This window comes from Ostrinia nubilalis, chromosome 19 (assembly GCF_963855985.1).
Source record: "Ostrinia nubilalis chromosome 19, ilOstNubi1.1, whole genome shotgun sequence".
Lineage (NCBI taxonomy): Eukaryota > Metazoa > Arthropoda > Insecta > Lepidoptera > Crambidae > Ostrinia > Ostrinia nubilalis.
In genome coordinates this window covers 4,111,324-4,133,289 of record NC_087106.1, presented here as the reverse complement: position 1 = coordinate 4,133,289, position 21,966 = coordinate 4,111,324, and positions in this window count along the sequence as shown.

The window sequence follows — 21,966 nt, the reverse complement described above, 5'->3', positions numbered from 1 at the left end:
GAAATAGTCTCAGCTTCAAATTCATACTAGATAGATTCTACTAGATCTAGATCCAGTTTCCAAATGGTACTTAGACATCCGAGCTGACCTGCGTCACAGCTTCATCTCATTACAAGCTGTGTGACGTCAGACGTGGTTTACGTAGAACCTGTGCGTAGATCGCTGACGTCACTAAACTCACAGAGCCTGCGCAGTTAGAGCCTTAAACAAACACGTAGTTAGGGGTCTGTTTGAGAAGTCTAGCAAAACTTGTTACGAGTAAGTTGTTTAACTTGTTGCTTACGTAAAGGTTACATCAATTGAGAACTGTAAATAAAGAAAGTTACAACATTTGGGCAATAATGTAGCGTTCTGTCGGAGTTTCGGTTTTACGCCAGCTGTTCTAGTGGCAAACAAACTTTACCTATTTACCTACAGTACCTTCTATAAATTGTTATACATAACCTACAGTAAATAAAATCTTATTATGATACTAGCGGCCTGCCCCGGCTACGCATGGTTGCAATGGAATTTCCTGGCTTTTCTCTTCTATAATATGCATGTTTTATACATATACCTTCCTCTTGAATAACTCGATCTATTAAAAAAACCGCATCAAAATCGCATAGGTACCTACATAGGGACGGACAGACAGGAAAGCGCCTTTGTTTTATAAATATGTAGTTATAGAGATGATGAAGTGGACATCAACTTAATTACTGTGTAGTATGTATACAAATCTCTAGGTTTATAAGCTGCTCTAGCAGTTAGGATGATAAAGATACCAGTAAATCTTTTCGTAGGCATTAAGTAATATTGCTTACGTCTGATTATAAGATGTCAGTTATTTTTAAGCTACATAATTTATGGTTCATCTTGGTACACTGACCTAGATCATGAGATTAAACTATCTTATCTTATCAAAGTGTCATTTAAACTGTACTTTAAACAAACAGTGATGCACAACGCTTAGTTAAAATAAACGCTTGTTCGCGATGCCTTGGGTGTTATCATCTTTCTGAGGGCTAAAGGTAAGGACATAAGTAAATTGTGTGATAAAAATCTATTTCCTAGTTCCTAAATGAGTAATGGAAGGACACAGAGTTGGTATACAAATTTTATTAACTAAATTGTTTTCAAGAGACACTGGCGTTTTATAAATGCCCAAAGGAGTTTGGTTGTAAGCATTAACCGCCCAATTTTTATTTCATAGTCGAACTGACCATATATTTTTCTATGAAACAAAAGTAAAATAAAAGGTACCTAGGAAGAATATTTGATTGTAATAACATCTGAACCTGATGTAAGTAGATAAGTAGTCTGTGGATAGATGGAAGGATGGTACGAATATGTACATAAATGCCTTCTTAACTCTCACGTTGAAGAGGCCCTGATCATAGTGTTCGGGAAATATAAAATACGTTTTAAAGGACCTTTGATTTTATGACCACATAGATCACAATTATTAATCTTTGCACCCATTTGATAGCTCTATGAACCCATCCGAAGGTCGTCGTAGCCCAAAGGCGTTTGTTGTTGTTACCTTGTTCGTATTTGAACTGCTTTGTTGAAGTATGTTGACGTAATTGTTTATTTAAACTATTTTGGTAATGCCGAGGGCGAGTGCAAGGTCCGTTGTTAATTTAAGAAAAACCAGCTGATTTCATGTTATGGCGTGGGAGGGTGTTTGTTTATAATAATAAACTACGTTTACCGTCTGTCTTTGAACACTTAAATTGTATAAGAAACAGAAGGAAATTAAAAAGTTAAAAGTTGTAAAAACTCTATTAAAGTTGAGTCATAGAGTCCCCTGTTTTATTACTAAGATTTTTTTTCAAATCCGACTTTTTAAGCGTTTGTTCTTCTCAGGACCTCATAAAGGTTGCAGGAAGGCGGTGGATCCAGGCCGCCACCAACCGGTCATTATGAAAATCATTGGGGGAGGCCTGCAGTGGACGTCCTATGGCTGAAATGATGATGATGAAGCGTTTCTAATAAAATTCATTAAACAGACAGACAGGTGGTGCACATTTTGGTGATTTGAAAAACTCACCTTACCTAGTTTAAGCAAGTAGGTACCTAAACACACTTTCTATGACGTAACAACCCAACAAAACACTTCAGACAAAAGTTTCTCACCATTTGTTTATTGAAATGTACCTATCCAGTACACGTGTGTGAAAACTGTAGAATATTATGGTGTAAAAAAGTTTGTTTTGAATACATTTACAGTCCTGTCACGTGGAGAGTGCTCACGTGAGTTGGTGTGGATTAAAAATAACCATAGACTTATAGGTACAGTCGAGTTCGTAATATTGGCAGCTCATAAGTTCATAAATAGACCTCCTCAAGAAAAATAAAAAAAACTTAAAAATCTCGAAAACCGTGATATTTTTACCTGGTCAAAATTTTACTAGAGAGACCATATTGAGGCTTATCGATAGTTAGTTACAAGGTTATCCAATGTATTTGGGACACCCTGTATACATGATCTTTATATGTATTAACAACGCGAGGATGACGGTTGTAAACTGAAATCCAATCGTTATTACAATTTACAACAGACTGATGGTCATCCATCCCAATTGGCTAAAATCAATTAAGAATTAGCGACAGATAAATTTCAATTCATTTTGCTTGGTGGATTTACAAATAACTTTTTGAACATTGGAAAAAACAGCCCTCCTAGCGCAGTCGGTTAAAATTGATTCTTCTAAACATACTTGTTGCTTCTTTACTGTATTTATTTCTCGTTTACTAACTCCTTTTCTTCTGTGAGCAGCGTCGAATACACGTCGCCCCAGCGCAGTCAAATGTCAAGAGCTACTGACCTAATTTGAAATTCAACGATTGTATTAATTGGAATACATCCGACCACAAGGTAAGTAGGAACAAAAGACCCAAGGACTAAATATTTTATACCTCTAATCGTCTGCTTGGTCTGGTTGCTCCTTAAATTAACGTTCCGTTCCGTAAAGGGGCAAGTAGACTCTACGGCGTAGAGCAGGATAATCTTAGACCTGTAGGACAACCTAAGACCTTAAGGTGTATGAATGGACCATATTATACAAAAAATCAAAATTATCTTTAGTTGTGTAGACTAATTAAATTAGTACTTACAAATCGTCAAATGCTTTTAAGGAGCCTATACAAGTTTCATTCTTTTTTTGCCCTACCAGCGCTTCCAGACAAACATTTAACAGTGTAGGTATGGATAGACCAATTTTCCAGGTGAAAAAAAACTCTAGGAACTTATCGTAGAATCAAATTTTTAAAACTCTATTCTCACAAACTGTAATCATTGTTTCTTTATTTTCCTCTTCTACGCAATTAACCTCTTCTGTAAGTATGAGTCTTCTAAACCTTTTTATTTTATGTGAGTTCAAAATAACGTAGTAAGTGACGCTCCGTAGCGTCTGGTTAATTAAGTACTTACTGACTTGACCTTTAACTGCATTGCTCTACCGTAGTATAATGAGTTGGTTCTACCGTACGTCTTCTTTGAACCCACATTAATCGTTTACTTCGATACAATTAGTTCTATTACTTGTCAGAGCCGTTAAAATATCATGTTTTTAACGTTTAATCATTATGGTTTGAGTAGGAAAATGATGGTCTTTTTGCCCTTGCGCTTCGTACTAATTTTAGATTATGGCCCAATGTGTTAAACTTAATGCACAATAAAAATTGAATTATAATAATTTAACGGTAAAGTTAATACGTTACAGATAGAGTCATCCGTATTCCGTACTAATGATTGGAAATAATTTTACGAGTAGCTAAAATTTGTTGAGTCCAACTGGGAATCGAGACCAAGACTTAGTAATGCAGTGAGTTCAAGTTTCGGAGAAGTAACTAGAGCTTTGTAAAAAATAAGACGTAACGAAGTTTTTATAATGAAGATAAAAATTAAGAAAGACTTTCAATTCGATTATGTATCGATTAAAAACATAAAATGCTTGTAGCGGAATTGTAACCGGAAGAAGTTTTAGCCCAAAAAAGTACAACAACATTCTGTGATACAATTATAATTACAGGGAAGATAATATGACCTAAAAAGGATAAACGAATGATTGATTTACAATACGCAGGCGTCGAAAACATACCATATTTGGTCAGTAGCCTTCGAGCGAAATCGAGGTCGCCGCACTTTCTTCGCTAGTATTGGCTGGATACTGAAAATTACGTAAGTTCTGCGAGATACAAAATGGTAAGTAATGCACATTTCTCTCAACATTTTTAAGCTACAAAGATTACAAACATTACTATGAGGTGTCACAGTGTGCGTGGACGCATAAGGTCACACACGAACCAATCACAGAGCTCTATTCAACGCTGTGTTCGTTTTCCTGCTTCACTTAAGCAAGCATCGTTTGTGAATACGGGTGTCAGCTTCTGATGATTCGTTATTCAAATTACATTCGAAGCACCAAACTTTGGAAGAGACTATCGAAATCTATAGCGAATGCTTTGTATAGAGACGCTGGGCTAACGGCACTATGATACAGTTAATACTATTTCGTATTTAACAGGAAGTAAAGAAGCGATCAAGAATTTAATCATATACTTATGTATATTACGTTGATAGAGTTGCCCGAGACAGTCTCTACTTAAATTTAAATAAGTCGTACATGGAAATGCATCCGAACTTGCCAAATGAAAATCTGAAAGCTCCTTGAGGGGAGTTCTTTTTTATGCAGTTTTCCCAAGCTTAGTTGGGAGAATATTTACTTCTATAATAAAACTTGACTACGTAAGTGGCCCTAAGTAAAAACTTATGTAACATCAAAAGTGAGCTCTTCAAATAAGCAACAAGATACTCACGCCCGTATTCACAAACGATGCTTGCTTAAGTGAAGCAGAACGAGTTCAATCATCATGTTCAATTCATCGAACGCACAGCGTTTAATAGAGTTCTGTGGTTGGTTCGTATTATGTCACCCTGTGTGTCTACGCGCACTGTGAGACCTCATAGTAATATTTGTGAATACGGGCGTCTGACTAAACATATCGTTAATCAAGGCAAGGCTGTTACCGATAAAATATTTTACCAGCAAACAAAAGGAATGCTTCCAAAATCGATGATAACACAATATCTGTCCCATTGTATTGTAATAGCGTCCCAATTTCACTATATTGAGTCCAGAATCAGAAAAATAATCACGTTCGCCGGGCCTAATAATGCGGCCATGATGAGGAAAATGAGTCAGATCATTTGAGGGGAAACCCTGATACTTTCCTTAAGAAATCAGATATAAATGTTGATCTGTTCTTCTTAAACAGTTGAGTCAATATTTACAAATAGTTTATAGATTTATGCCTACCTAATAGATGTGTAGATGATTTCTCAAACTACGAAAAATTAATTTTGTTGAGTCTTTAAATAAGGTAAAACCACCTTTTTCAGATCCTTCTATATTAATTGATTGATTGATTGAGATGTGTTGCTGAAGAAGATGATGAGCCTTCTTCAGGTTGGTTTTCATGATAGAGATAGTGATAGTATAACCCGGGTAAAAACATAAAATTATTAAGCATGGACATGTGCGCGATTACGATTTCTGTGATAACCCGAAATCCACGCGAGTAATACCGCGGACAAAAGCTAGTGTAAAAGAAAACCAAAGGGAGACTTGTTCAAGTATGTATTTCTACACCACTGATTTACACAATAATAATTTCAACATTACTTCTTACTAATAAGTACATCTTGTTTGAAAGCTCAAATCGAACTGCCTGTCCGGTGGCATGCCAGCAAAAAGGTAGCTTCCCCTTCCATTCGTCAAAGTCAAACGACTTATCGACGGCATGCCCCGGAAGTAGTCAATTGCATTACCTAATTATTAATGTAGTTATTTTTATTTCTAAAATAGCAAACTGTATACAATAAAAATTCTAAAATTAATGTAAATTAAACAATAATTGAGATAATCGAATACAATACAGAATTAATTAAAAAAAATCGTTCTAATATCTGTAACATGTCCAGGAAGTAATCAAACAAAGTATTTTAATTTAATAATGGGTTTCTAAATTCTACTAAAGTTGTTACAATAACTATTTATAAGCATCCAATCGTACCTATAAAATACAATTTACATTCTAAAATCATTACATTCGGCCATCCGTCACCGTGATGCCTCCTGGCATACACGTCTCATAAAAATTAAATCATTACATTCGGCCTGGTATCCACGCCTTAATAAAGATATTCTAAAATCATTACCAATAATTTTTGAAACAATACGAATCATATTTAAACAACTTTTGACAGCTTGCAAATAATAAGTTATACATGTGCAAATGATTAAAAAAAGAAGAAAAAAAAATCCTGAATTTTATTTGTTGTACTTAAAAACTAGTCCTAAGTAACTTAGGTATTATGCACACCTGGTCGGGTACAGCAATCTATACGTACTAACTTTCTTAATGTCTATTACTCCTACAGAGAGCATATTATGCCTACTTAAGGAGTATAGTTACTGTTAATTATTTATCAATGTAAGTACTTTCATTGGAATCAAGTTTTTCTAAGGCCTCAACATGAGCTCGATTTTTTTTTTGTCGCATTCACAGTCGTATAAGGTTTACCCCTCCTTTTTTTTAACTTGGAACACCAGCTACCTTATCGTTTCCTAAATTTCTGTCACTTTACAGGGACCAACAAACTTTGACAGAAGCTTTGTGCTTTTATTTTCAGTTCTATAACGAACGTCCCTCACAAAATGCATCTACGATTGTGACAGTGTGTGTGTTACCTACCATAATTATTATTATTCTGTTGTGAAACTGTACTTCAATAACGTGATTTGGATATGACATTGCTCTAGCTATAAAAATATTTGTCTGAAGTGTTATTGAGCTAGGAGACATAACTAAGAACGACTTCTCTGCCGTTGTGTATTAACTACTCTCGGTAAAACTAGAATTAGTACGCTTGTATTGTATTTCTATTGTATCGGTAACAAGAAGTTCCAAAAAGTCTTCGTAGTTTTCGAAAATATTCTGATCAGCACCTTACTAGAATGTTAGAACTATCCTTTAAAACCTTGGGAAATGGCAGTTCTGATTATTGTCAGTGGTCTTTATATACTTATATATTATTGATCACTAATACTGCAATAACGTCAATGTTATCAACATTCATGCTTATAATATTGGCTTATATCTAGAGGTAAGGACGATAATAATTGACAAAATCTTTTACAACAAAAATATTATTAAAATGCTTCGTCAAACATCAACATCAGTTTTGCGTAAAAGAGTGCTTTCATAACAGCGCGCGTTTTTCTCCAGAGACATTTTTAATACGGTTAGTGTTAGACATTGAAGGAATAGGCCTTTTGAAACTCACAGGCGTCGTTTTCGTAATCTAATCAATTGCATAGGCCACATCTAACAAGCGGCTGTTAAAACACACCACAGAGTTATAATGGAGAAATTTCGTGATGTTGAAAACATTAAATTTCACTGAATGGGAATAAAATATAGACCAAAACTAAAAAGCCAGTGAAGTTATTTTTGAAATACAAACAAGAAATGACTGAAAGATTAATTATTTAAATGACTTCCATATTTTCGCGTGGAAGTTAAACATAGGCGGTGCTGTGACGTCAGGCCGCCTTTTAAGTTTTAATCACAATGCTTATCACCCTAACGCATTGTGGAATATGGTCAGGTCTTGGATATGTCAAAAAAAAGTTACACAATTTTACTAAGAAAGAAAATTGAGTACCCTAGCTGAAAAAGTAAAACTACTGGACCACTGATAAAAGCACTGGACCGGGTGATTTACTGTTTGTACTCCGAATGACTGTCGTGACTAATCCGATCAAAATGGCGCGAATATTTGTTATGCGCAACTTTAGGGTCCTGTAACTTTTGTATTTGTAGGGATATTTTCATGATTCTTTCACAATTATTATTAGTTTTACTTATATTTTCAAGTCTTATTAAAAGAAAAATAAATTGGAAACTTGCCATTATTGCCACTATCGGTATTTCTTAGAACCAAAGTTGTTTATCTTTGGAGCTGAATGATCCTATAATCGATTATTTGCGAAATAAACTGGCTTTAGTGAGACCCAAAAGCTGGTTAAGTCTTTGAGTTCTGTTATTTCACGCCTATTTATCCATCCTAGTTCGTTATAAAAATAATCACGTAAGCTTTTATTCTTTCAAGAAGTAAGATTCAAAAATTCCTCAAACGTTCAAAATTCTCTTAGCTAGGTTAACTAACTTCTGCAATGAGAATTGTACTACTTATTTCTCATTCGGACTATATTATAAAATCATTCCAACTATCTAACAGCGCATTCATGTACGACCTGAATTCAAAGATTACATTATTAGTATTATTGAAAGATTAACTTCTTAACGTATACAATAATTGACCATTAAAATATTATAATATCTAACAACTACTATAGTCGGCTATCAACCTTAATCCTAGTTATCTTATAAGTTGTTTAATAATATTATATAGTTTATTAAATAATATTACTACAATTAACGTTTATAGTATAGCTACCTACTCTATTGCGATACCACTCAGGTAACTAAGTTTTTAAGCTCCTGTAAGTAATTTACACTATTACAAATTGCCATTAGTAAGCAATAAATAATTTGAATAATTTCAAAACTTTTTCACAACAGTCTATTTCACGAACCTCGTGTGGTACTGCTTCTTCCTGCGACCTTCGTCCCATGGAAGACGATCGTGATGACGCCTTCTTACTGGACGATGAGGACAACTTCATCGGCTTAGTTCGCTTATTTCGTCGTCGGCTGACGGGCGTCCCGGGTGGTGTACCGGTTTCATCTTCAAACGTCATTGTCTTCAACTGTGAAATAAAGTTCTCGACGGAATAAACTGTACGACAAGCATCAACTCAACATTTCATGGGGCTATGTTCATATCATATTAAACTCAAGTTTGATCCAAAATCAAGATCAGAATCTAATAATCTATTGTTTGACAATTATTTTGTGCTTTTTGAGCAAATCATGGTAATTCCACTGTTACTTGTAACTATTTTACTGATTCTTCGCAAATAAAGATTTTATGTTTGTGTTTTACTCAGTGTAACCTTTATGCCCAACTTTTGTGACGACTGGATGACTCTCTTGACATACCAGCAAAATCTTACTGGAAGTCAGCAAGCACACCCAGTACGTCTCCTAAATGGGCATAAATAGCCCGTCAATATTAGGTGGGTATTCATTACATATAAAAAAAAGAAACTGAAAAGGCTAAAAGTTAGTCATCAAGTTAAGAATAGAAACTAATACCAACTATGGACACACCGCTAACGCTTCATAATTAAAATCAAGGATCAAGGACACATGTCCATCGGCTCACTTGGCCGCTAATACTTCATAATTCAAATCAAGGACACACTTGGCCCATCGGCACACTTGGCCGCTAATATTTCATAATTAAAATCGAGGACACACTTTGCCCATTGGCACACTTGGCCGCTAATACTTCATAAATTAAATCAAGGACACACTTGGCCCATTGGCACACTTGGCTGCTAATGCATCATACCTAATTAAAATCAAGGACACACTTAGCCCAAAATAGTTGTGGAACATACATAGCTCTATAACAGCACACATGGCCGCTACACTAGTGGTGGAACATACATAGCTCCACTAAATGCTACATAGCATTTACGTATTGAATAAATAAAAAGTGTCTTTTCACCAAACCTCGAGTACTTGTTGCAAAAATAGCGTCTATTACAACTACATAAATCTGTGGCCTGCATATGACTACAATAATTATGAGCTGAACCTTATTTATTACTAGCTCAGGGAAACGTCGGATCATAAAATTATCTTTATTCGTTTAGACTAATTAATTTAATCCTTCAAGGCCCGTGAATCTAGACACGGTAGATAATCAATTGTTATGACATACATTAATGCCGTCTGGGACTCAAGCGGTTAATTATTACTTACAAATCTTTAATTGCGCTTAAGGAGCCTATACCTACTTTTGCCCTACCAGCGTTTCGAGACAAAAATTTGGCAAGTGCTGAGAAGAAGCGTATCAGATCACACTTCGTATGATAAAATACTCGACTTACGAGAATAATGTTGGTAAGTGTTAGATTGATCACATATTATTCAAGTCGTTTGTGCTAATATAAACTTGTCCCTACAGCTTAAATGTACTTTAATGATCGATCTATCAAATCTACAATAATAATAATAATAAAGCGACATCTAGCTTAATATTAGAAACGTGTCTAACTTTGTACGAGTAATTATAGGCGCTTCTGGCTGCACGAGTACTATAAATACTAAATTTATGAAGGTTTACACTATCTTAACGAATTAATATACTTAGTGTGGATTCGGCTAAAACAAGGATAAATATTAATCTCAAAATAACTTATCAGATAATCAACATTTTGTCATATTTCCCTTACTGAAGCTGTCAATGTGCCAGTTATACCAGGAGTTATCATCGGATAAACGTTTGGTCGAATTGGACCTTAATATATTAAATTATCTCTGTCAGAACGTAGCACACTTAAACATTCCATAACGAAATAGACAACGACAAACTCAATCGGTCTGTTGTAATATAAATTGGCTGTGTCTCACTTAAAATTGCAATATAATGATCATAACCATGCTTCAGTTACAAGGTTAAATATGCTTGCATCATAGCTAGCCTACCTACATGGCTAGTCTTCACGAGCGCACCTACATGGCTAGGCTTCGCGAGCGCACCTACATGGCTAGGCTTCACGAGCGCACCTACATGGCTAGGCTTCACGAGCGCACCTACATGGCTAGGCTTCACGAGCGCACCTACATGGCTCGGCTTCACGAGCACACCTACATGGCTCAGCTTCACGAGCACACCTACATGGCTAGGCTTCACGAGCACACCTACATGGCTCGGCTTCACGAGCACACCTACATGGCTCGGCTTCACGAGCACACCTACATGGCTCGGTTTCACTAGCACACCTACATGGCTAGGCTTCACGAGCACACCTACATGGCTCGGCTTCACGAGCACACCTACATGGCTCGGCTTCACTAGCACACCTACATGGCTAGGCTTCACGAGCACACCTACATGGCTCGGCTTCACGAGCACACCTACATGGCTCGGCTTCACTAGCACACCTACATGGCTAGGTTTCACTAGCACACCTACATGGCTAGGCTTCACATGCACACTTAACTAGTCCTTAACGCAAATAAACCAACACACTTAATCGGTCTGCATAATAAAATTTTATTAAGTTCATATTATCAGAGGGTAGCCCCCAACATATACGAACATAATAATTTGAATCCAATGTGCTCCGTATTATGCCCGTTCCGCCGGAGAATAGCCCCGACCATATACGAGACGCACTACAGCACACAAGATTCGAACATGCATTTCATAGTCTTACAGGCTTTCATTATGTTAGTATCATCAGAGGGTAACCCCATCATATACGAACATAATAGTTTGAATACAAATGTGCTTCGTATTATGTCCGTTCCGCCGGGGAATAGCCCCGACCATATACGAGACACAATACAGCACACAAGATTCGAACATTCACTTCGTAGTCTTACAGGTACCAGTTTCATTATGTTAGTATCATCAGAGGGTAACTCCATCATTTACGAACATAATAGTTTGAATACAAATGTGCTTCGTATTATGTCCGTTCCGCCAGAGAATAGCCCCGACCATATACGAGACATAATATAGCACACAAGATTTCAACATAGGTACACTTCAAAATCGAAGTAGATAAGTAATTACTTCTAAATAATAAGCTATTTCATATTTTGTCCAAAAATAATATATATTTTTTTTTTTAATTCTTACTATCAAAGTCTTTTGTACAAAATATTATTATGTTCTTTTAAAAATATATTGCTACATACCTTTGTCTGTGGGCTGAAGATGTGGATCACACTCCCGCTTCCGATGTGTAAAAGAAAACCAAAGGGAGACTTGTTCAAGTATGTATTTCTACACCACTGATTTACACAATAATAATTTCAACATTACTTCTTACTAATAAGTACATCTTGTTTGAAAGCTCAAATCGAACTGCCTGTCCGGTGGCATGCCAGCAAAAAGGTAGCTTCCCCTTCCATTCGTCAAAGTCAAACGACTTATCGACGGCATGCCCCGGAAGTAGTCAATTGCATTACCTAATTATTAATGTAGTTATTTTTATTTCTAAAATAGCAAACTGTATACAATAAAAATTCTAAAATTAATGTAAATTAAACAATAATTGAGATAATCGAATACAATACAGAATTAATTTAAAAAAATCGTTCTAATATCTGTAACATGTCCAGGAAGTAATCAAACAAAGTATTTTAATTTAATAATGGGTTTCTAAATTCTACTAAAGTTGTTACAATAACTATTTATAAGCATCCAATCGTACCTATAAAATACAATTTACATTCTAAAATCATTACACTAGTACCTATATTATGTAGGTATTATAAATAAAAATAATAAAATAAAATAAAATAAAATATGTTTATTTCGAACCAGGGTCCATATAGTGTTAGTAACAATGTAAGCTTAAAACTATGTTAGTATTAATTAATTAAATAATAGAAATTATTATTAATTATTATTATTAAAGACATTATTATTATTATTATTAAAATTATTATAATTAATTTTAGTGTCTTTGACGAGATGGACGCGAGTCCAGTGTTGCATAATAGCACTGTCTGCGTCCAGTCTCGCCGCGACCGCCATCAGGAGGCTGTTGGCGCTGCCCCGTACTCGCTGCAGTAGGGACGCGATGCGCTTTCTAATGATGGCCGAGAGGCTATCTACTTGCGCCGCGGCTAGCATCCCGGATGCGCTGCAGTGTCTTGGCAGTCCCCTCAGCCCCCTGAATGCATTATTGTATTGGGTGCGCAGGACACCGTAAGCTCTTTGGGTATAATTCGTCCACAGGCTGCAAGTGTAAAGTGAATGGCAATAAGCTTTAAATAGCGTTATTTTAACATTGTTGGTGCAATTATTACCTACTCATATTTTTTGCGACATTCACGTTATGCCATTTATACCTGGCAGTCCTTTCTCACGGGGATGCGACGGACCCATTCATAACATCTTTGTGTTCACAAAAGACGAGGGTTGTCAACTCCCCAGTGAAATAAACAATAAATAAATTAATCACAAATTAGATTTACAATTCCCAAGTTATTTATTATTAATAGTCTAGATATTTTAGAGAGAAGTCAGACATTTGCGTGGGTAGAACGTGGCGAGCTTTAGGTCTTACTGGGATTGAAAATTTATTGTTCTAAAGATTAATTATTATTCTAATTAAATAGTAATTGCTTCGTTCGTAGTAGGCGTTGGGAGGAAATATTTATTATGTTAATTGCTATTGGTATAATATTGGAAGACACGAATAAGGTAGTTAAAATTTAATGATCATCATTTCAGCCTCAAAACGTGAACTGCTAAACATAGGCCTCCTCTAATACTTAGCAAATTGGCTGGCTGGCTGGATGCAGATAGCTTTGCATCCAACTTAAAAATGTTGAAATCAAAGAAATACCTAGGTTTCTTATGTTCAGATCTAAACATCGCCACAGGACTTAGAAAACTGCCAGGATTTCCATTTCAAGTAAATATGTTGTCTATTTTTAAATTTGTGTAACTTTAGGCCTTAAAGACACGATATATAAGCCTTTGGGCTAGCGAAAACTATGGTAAGTTTCCTATCCTATCCTTACAAGATATTGGTAAATATTATTACATATTTCTCAAGCTCGAATTATTGACACCCCTGAGGAACAGCTGAGCGCCCATTCACCCCGAACAGCTGGCCCAACGGTCGGTTTTCGCCGTTATTATACGACTTATCCATTCACTCACACAGGTCACGAACTTTTTGCAAGTATCTCGCCCCAGTTAGTTCCTCAGCCCCACGGGAATTTCTTTCTTTTTTTGCAAACTTTTAAAACCAGTATTTAGTGCTTCTAAATACCAACGAACAAAGAGGTTTTAGTTGATCTCATGGCGACGAAATGCATTCCGATTTTAAATGTCTCATTGGATTCGTTTTGACATTTACAATGATTTATTCTTTGTTTCTTAATTCTTCTTTTGTTTATGGCCAGGCCTGGGACATTACGGCCTACAGAGTGACCTTCCCATGAATTCCCCCAGTCACGTTAATGAGGGCTATCGCTATCGTTTTCAGTTAGCGCCACTGTAGAGTAAGGTCCTGTCACTTGCTAGTAGCGAAGACAGTGGCACCAACTGGTGAGCGCTAAAGTGGTAGGAGGACTATCGCAATTGCACTCATCAAGATGGCGCCACTGTAGAGTAAGGTCCTGTCAATCGCCAGGGGTGCCAACTGTTAAGTATAAAAACGATAGCCCTCATTACTTATCTACACGGCAAAAAAAAACAAAAGAATTTAGAGACCGTGCAATTTTTCATTCCAAGGCAGATTTTTCAATAGTTGGTTGACTTTTACTGATGAATAAAATTGATATTTTGACACATTTTCCATACTGAAACTGTCAATAGGCCAATGAAAAATCTGCCCTTATTCAACATAATGATAATGAAGTATCAAATAGGCTTTATAAATTCTCGCATACTGTGCGCTTTTTCCATTGTAGTCTATTTTAGGAATTGTCTATTTCGCTATGTATTTTAACTCGTTTATTAACTTATTGATTTAATTATCTGTATTAGACTATTATTTAAAAAAACTTACTGTTATTCTTACTATTGTAACTACGACCAATAGATTGGTACTTACTTAATTAATTAGTATAAATTAGCTTTTATAAAAATGATTCTGCGGAATCATAGTAAGTAACTTTTTGCATTTTTTCCTTCTTTTGAATTTTACAGCCGGATGACTCTAGGTTTCTTAATGCTAGTTTTTTGAGAATTTGCGTCGTTACTTTGCTTAATTAAAAGCAATAATTAGTTAATTTTAATTGAGAGTCGTGTCAAGTTATACATACACACAGAGGAATTGAAATTAATTACTAAATGTATGTGTTTGTGCAAAGTGTAGATTCTTCCAATTCTTAGGACGCAAATAAATAATTAAATGTAAATTAATTATTATAATGTAGATAAGTTTAGGGATATTTGTGTGTTGGTATATAGAAACCAGTGTCAAGTCAGTACTAGTATGAAACAGCGTCAATATGAAAAAACACGCGGTGTTCCCAAACTTATTATGTTTTTGTAGCATTTTTCAGTAAAACTCCAAGCGAATTATGTCAAAAATCCAAATATATCACAATAATAATTTGTGTGAATCTGTTACAATAGAATATGTGTTGATTTTCATATCTCACGTTTCTCTTTTATTTTTGAAAAAAAAAAGACAAATGAAAATCTAAGTAACTTTCGAACCGTGTGAGCGCACGCAGCCCAGAAGTTCTTAAAACCTTAGTCGGTTTTCTCTCGGCTCATATTTAAGAACTTTTCATAAATTCATAGTTTTTAACACTCAAACTTAAATAGTCGCAAAAATCTCAATTCAGAAGCCGGGTATGATTCTACATAATTAATTACACAATATTATTTACTTCACAATTACATATTATCGGAATAACAACTTTCCAGTTCTGCGTAATCGCCGAATAATATTGACGGCACTTAAGTATTAGGTATTTATTTATTATTTGCAATGTTTTTAAACAGTCATTTCACTGTTTGTACAGGTCCTTTAGGTCAAAACGTACGTCATCTAAAGGTGAATGATAATTCGGCGAGGAATTCTTTAGTGTTTACAAATAATATGAAGCCACAATAATATAATTACCATATCTTTCGATGTTGTTTCCTTCCATTCAACTGATACACGTCACTGTTGAGACGTGCGGTTAAATTTAACTGAATGAGAAAGTATAAACTTCACACGGAGCGTTCAATCTAGTCCCAAACTGCGATACTTTACAGTATTTTATTAATAGACCGATGATTGTTTAAAGGATAAAAATGTTTGGGTTGCTTAACTGCCTAGCTCGCATAAATATTTATAACTGTGTATATTTTAAAGTCTGTAAACCCTTGAAAAAGAGGCTGACAATAGTGACTGAGTTTCTTGCGCTGCTTCTTTTCACCACTGGCCCATTTATTGTCCTGAAGCAGTGGTAGGGTTAATACTGGGACGTTCAAAAGTGCTTTTTAAAATCCTACTTGCATAAATAAATGAGTTTTATGAGTTTTTAAGAGTAATTTTACACCAAAAATAGTCTGATGTGCTGGTGAGATTAAAATAAATAACTTTTTTTTTATAATATTAAGTAGGATATGGTAATTTCATTCATCAATCTTTAAATACCAACCTACTGCCTACTTCAAATTGACTAACAAAACAGGGATTAGTAACGCACGAAGTTTTATTTTGAAACGTTAGATGCGTTTGTTGTTCAGTTCAACAAAAAGTTAACTCTCAAATACAACCTTGATTCAAGATATTTTTGTAGTCAACGCTTAGAAAATTGCATTTTATAACATTCTGGTCAAGTCGATAGAATACAGCGTGTTATCCTACACAATCAACAAAAACATGACAACATTCAACATATTTTGTAGGCAATTTTGTTGAATGTTGAGATGTTTTTGTTGATTATGTAGGGAAAAACACGCGCTGGAGATCCGGCTTAAATGTCATCTAGATAGACGGCGTACAGACGTACGCCCAATTTTCAGACAAGTTAGGTTATGTACGTATTTAGGTCCTTTCAATGTCTTAACTATACTGAAAACAATTATACTAAAGTGCAAATAATCAATTTGTTCCAAGTTACCCCCTGGGAATCGAATGCTGAACCGAGTCTAGATCCGTTTTCTAACAAACACTAGTGATTGTGACCCAAAACCAGCAGTCTTAGATAGCAATCGCTTTATCTATTACCTAAGTTTATATCTATGACTATTACTTGTTAGAAATAGGTTTTATTGCATCGTAACAGTTTGCCGAAGTAATAAAAAGAGCTACCTACAATTTGCGCCAATAGTAGCCGTCAATATTCCTAGCAGATTAAGCCGAAAAGCACTGAAAGCAAGCAAAGCTATCTATGCACCTAAATATGGGTAATATGTAATTATTTAAGTGAACTTAACTTTAATTTTTGCGGCGCTTCTTCTCAGCACTTGCCAAATGTTTGTCTCGAAGCGCTGGTAGGGCAAAAAAAGAATGAGACATGTATAGGCTCCTTAAGAGCATTTGACGATTTGCAAGTACTAATTTAATTAGTCTAAACAAATAAAGATAATTTTGATTTTTTTTTATTGCAGTGATGTTTTGTTCAATTGAAATGCATAAAATCTTAAAAACCTCCTAATCAATCACTCTATCTATTGGTGAAATTAAAAACTGCATAAAAATCCGTTCAGTAATTTTTGAGTAATATACAATATTGCCAGTTTCTATTGGTGCGAACTATTATATGCGTACGCGCCTACCGAATGTTACGAAATGTAAACGATAACATAGATTTGAAGGCCGCGATGGTATTTGTCATAACTTATGTAATTAATTAAATAAATAATGTCGTTGGTTGGAAAATGGGCTAATATCATATTATTATCATTATGATCAAGCTATAAGTTATTGTTTTACTGTTATGAATGATTTAGTAACAATAAATTATTTTTGTAAAGTGAATAAGTATCTAAACAATACGAGTAGTTCAAACACTAATGATAACATTAATAATTTATTATAATATAACCTATTCCCTAATTAAAACTGTTTTCGAGTCAATAGTTAGTTACCTACCTAATTTTCTCACTCTCATTAATTTTAGAAAAAGTTATAAAGTATGTAAGATTTTCATATGAAAATCATCTTACATCTTTCAGTTTCAATATTTGTACCATTTGATATTAAATAAGTATGTTCTGTGGGTAATATTCATATTTTTTTCAATAAAATATACGTCAAACTGTAAAAGTATTTCACGAAATTATGAAAATAAATCCACAACTGTGTAGAAAAACTAGAACAAGCGTCATTCTAAAACGATTATAGTAAAAGGACATCATCCACGTTTCATATATTTTTGGTCCAAAATCAAAAGTGCCGGCCAACAAAAAAAAGTGCTGTATTCTGACAGAATACGTCTGCCTTAGCATTTGTTACTATGGCACCAAAGCCGTAGCTCCACTGTGCGTCGAGTATTTGAGATCTAAAAGTCATCGATTATTCATACATTTTTTGTTCAAAATCAAAAGTGTCGGCCAATAAAAAAAAAAGTGCTGTGTTCTGACAGAATACGTCCGCCTTAGCATTTGTTACTATGGCACCAAAGCTGTAGCACCACTGTGCGTCGAGTATTTGAGATCTAAAATTCATCGACGATTCATACATTTTTTGTTCAAAATCAAAAGTGTCGGCCAATAACAAAAAGTGCTGTCTTCTGACAGAATACGTCCGCCTTAGCATTTGTTACTATGGCACCAAAGCTGTAGCACCACTGTGCGTCGAGTATTTGAGATCTAAAATTCATCGACGATTCATACATTTTTTGTTCAAAATCAAAAATGTCGGCCAATAAAAAAAAAAGTGCTGTATTCTGACAGAATACGTCCGCCTTAGTATTTGTTACTATGGCACCAAAGCTGTAGCACCACTGTGCATCGTAGTATTTGAGATCAAAGTCAGTCGTTTCATATATTTTTAGAGCTCAAATACTACGATGCACAGTGGTGCTACAGCTTTGGTGCCGTAGTAATAAATGCTAATGCGGACGTATTCTATCAGAATACAGCACTTTTATTTTTTGGCCGGCACTTTTGATTTTGGACCAAAATGGATGATGTCCTTTTATATCATTCGCAGAATTTAAGTTGTTAACCAACATCAATTTATAATTTTTCACATTGTCCATCATTATTATGGTGGGTTTTAATAAAACGTGAAGGCGCGATAAAGATGTGGGACGACATCAAAGGAAACCATTTATTTATCGTTGGAACACATCGTATGATTACGGAAAGTAAAAGCCACTAATCGCCTTCTAAATCAGCCAGATGCTATCTAATTGCTATCAAATATATCCGCTTGATAGATACTACGCGCGGCTGGTCGCTATCGCGTTGCAGAATAGCCCCCCGATCGTCACATGGCGAACGTCATATCGCAGATCTTGAGATCGGACTTGGCGGAAAGAGGTCAATGCACTCTAAGGTTTGCCCTGAAATCTGAAAGAAAAGCGGGACTAGCGGGAAAATGGTAGAGTCGTTGAACTGATGATTGAATTCAATCTGAGTGAATTGACAATCTGTTATCAAAGTACTCTTGAATGTCACTTGTTTTTCTTGATAAATACGTACCTATACTTAACCTACCTACTTGTTTATAAATTACGAGTTTAATGTCTCGAAATTAAAACAATTATTATAATCTGGCTACTGCAATTTTCTTTCTTTACAACCTTTTTAAATGAGAAAGCTCTTTCTCATGCTTGTAACAATAATAGCATAGTTTAACGTAAGTGCTGTGATGCAAACAGATAGAAATAGTAAGGAAAAGAAATTAAACCGAATGATTAGGTAAAAATTTCCTTCCGATAGATATAGGCAAAAGATCTAAAGGAATTGCGCAGTTTCTAGCCAATTACTGGCAAACGTCTTGAGTACGCACATATTATGTACATTGATAAGCCATTTACGCCTTTATTACAAAACCTGTTTATTCAAAGTGCTGGAGCAATGACCTATTAATGCATAATATTCTCATTAGAATAGAATAATCGTTCAAAACAGACGTAATTAAATAAAATTGCTTGGCAACAAAATAATATGATATTATATTGATATGATTTTCTAAGAACTATAGCGCTATCCGGTTCTGTAGATTTTCCTTATTTGCAAAAGACCAATAATCCCAATTATTTGTTTTATAAACAAAACAATGTCCTCTGCAGTCGCTCAGTCATAATAAACTAACTTAAGTATTTGCTAAATCAACAAATCCTCGTATTTTTCGTGAATCTTTTCCGATTTTTTACATTTTAAGATCAAAACAAGAATTACCTTGCAATCGCGTCTGTTTTGTCAAAACATTACTTACATCAAGGTTCAAGTCTAAAATCATATTACGTAGTTGTAAATCCGTCTCATTTATAGTGTTCTTTAACACCATTTCCCTAAAAATGTATTGTCATTGTCTGCCAAATGTTTATTTTACGGAGGTGAAAAAAGAGAAAAAAAAAATTGTTTTAAGAAAGGATGAGTTTTAAACGGAACTTCCTGTCCTAAAAGAATCTAAGAAATCTTTATTGGCAAAATTTAGACCATTACCTAATATTTATTTTCCTTCTTCAGCACCTTCGCAATATTATGCTTCTACGTACTACCTACTTAAGAATATTTTAAGATTCATCATTGGGAATCACCTTGCAAAAAGTGTTGTGTGTGTGAGTTTGTTCCGGCGTTTCTTCTCAGCACTTGCCATATGTTTGTCTCGAAGCGCTGGTAGGGCCCAAAAGATAAGGAGACATGTAAAGTGCCCCATAAGGGCTACCTTTTCTTTTTTTATTATTTTCTATTGACGTTCATAAGTGCCACTTGTGGTCTAAACTGAATAAATATTTTTTGATTTTGATTTTGATTGATTTTGTTTGTTTTTGTTCTTCAAAATATTATCATACCTCAAGGTGCAAAGACTAAGAATATTATTTGTTTGTTAAATAAACCTCAAATGTTATGAGTTGAAGTGTGGTTGAAGTCTCTACATTTATTTTGTATTGTAAAGTATTGTGCAAGTCGTAAATGCGAGATCCTACGATGCTGCGTTTGCCTTGAAATATATTACGAGGACTTTAGCCTTACGAACTGACATTTCCAAGTTTCCAAGAAACGAACAATCGCAGCTGTTATTGTGTATCAAAGAAGGTTAAGTGTAGAACAATAAATGCAAATTAGGTTGCTAAAAGTTGTGTGTAGAGTAAAAGTTTCTTCTCTGAAGTATTAAAGAAGTACGTACCCATTAAAATCAAAACCAGAAAATTATAAACACAATATTTATTTTCTTTACATCTCCTTAAAACTAACTTATCACCTACATTGGTATCAAGATTTGGTACAGCTTTTGGTTTCACTTCACAATCGTCTTTGCTGACACGGTTATCGTCAATTACGTTGAATAATCGTTATCACTCCGATCACAGTCACACGATGGGGTCGGGCATTGTTTGCGACCTTTGATGACTCCAGACCGGGCGTGCAGCAACAGAGGCCGGCCAGCCTGCGACTTCATTCCTGGTGGCTCCAGGGAAACCTTCAAGGCTCCTCATCCTCCGACAGAGAAGGCAGCACCAGCTGCCGGCGAAGTCTCTCGCGGCGTTGAGGAGAGATGGACTTCTGTCTCCTCAATCCCTCCGTATGCAGCATGAAGGACCTCTGCTCCGTCTCGAAGGCTTCCTCCGAGTCGTCCTCGACCAGCGCGGGTAAAGCCACGCGCCGCTGCTTCTGCCTCCTCGAACAATCGGTTCCACACTCCGATTCCCGTCCTTTGGCCTTAGGCAGCGCCGGGTATACATCAGCGTACAACGCGGCGACCGTTTCTAGTTTCACGACCATGGTTGCTTGTTTGGTTTAAGTAAAGTTGAAGTACGATGTGCTCTCTTTGAGTGCTGAGCGCAGAGTGCGGGGCGGCGCGGCGCGGGCCGTATTTATAGGCTGGGGGGGAATCGTAAATCGGTTTGTGATGCGTCTGGCGTCACGGAGTAGGTAGTTATAGGTAGCTACACGCGTGCACTCGCGATAGTCCCGCGTAAAAACACCCGTAGTAATCGCGGGTTTTATGGCCGGTTATGGTATGATAATGGAATCACTTAGGCGCTGTTGTTGGAAATGACAGGTAATAACAATAAGACCGCTCGTCTAGCTGGATATTCCATACAATTTATCTGATGCCGAGAGAATGACACGCACAGGCGTTTCTCAGTCGCCGCGGGTTTGTTGTCAAAGGAATGTATTGT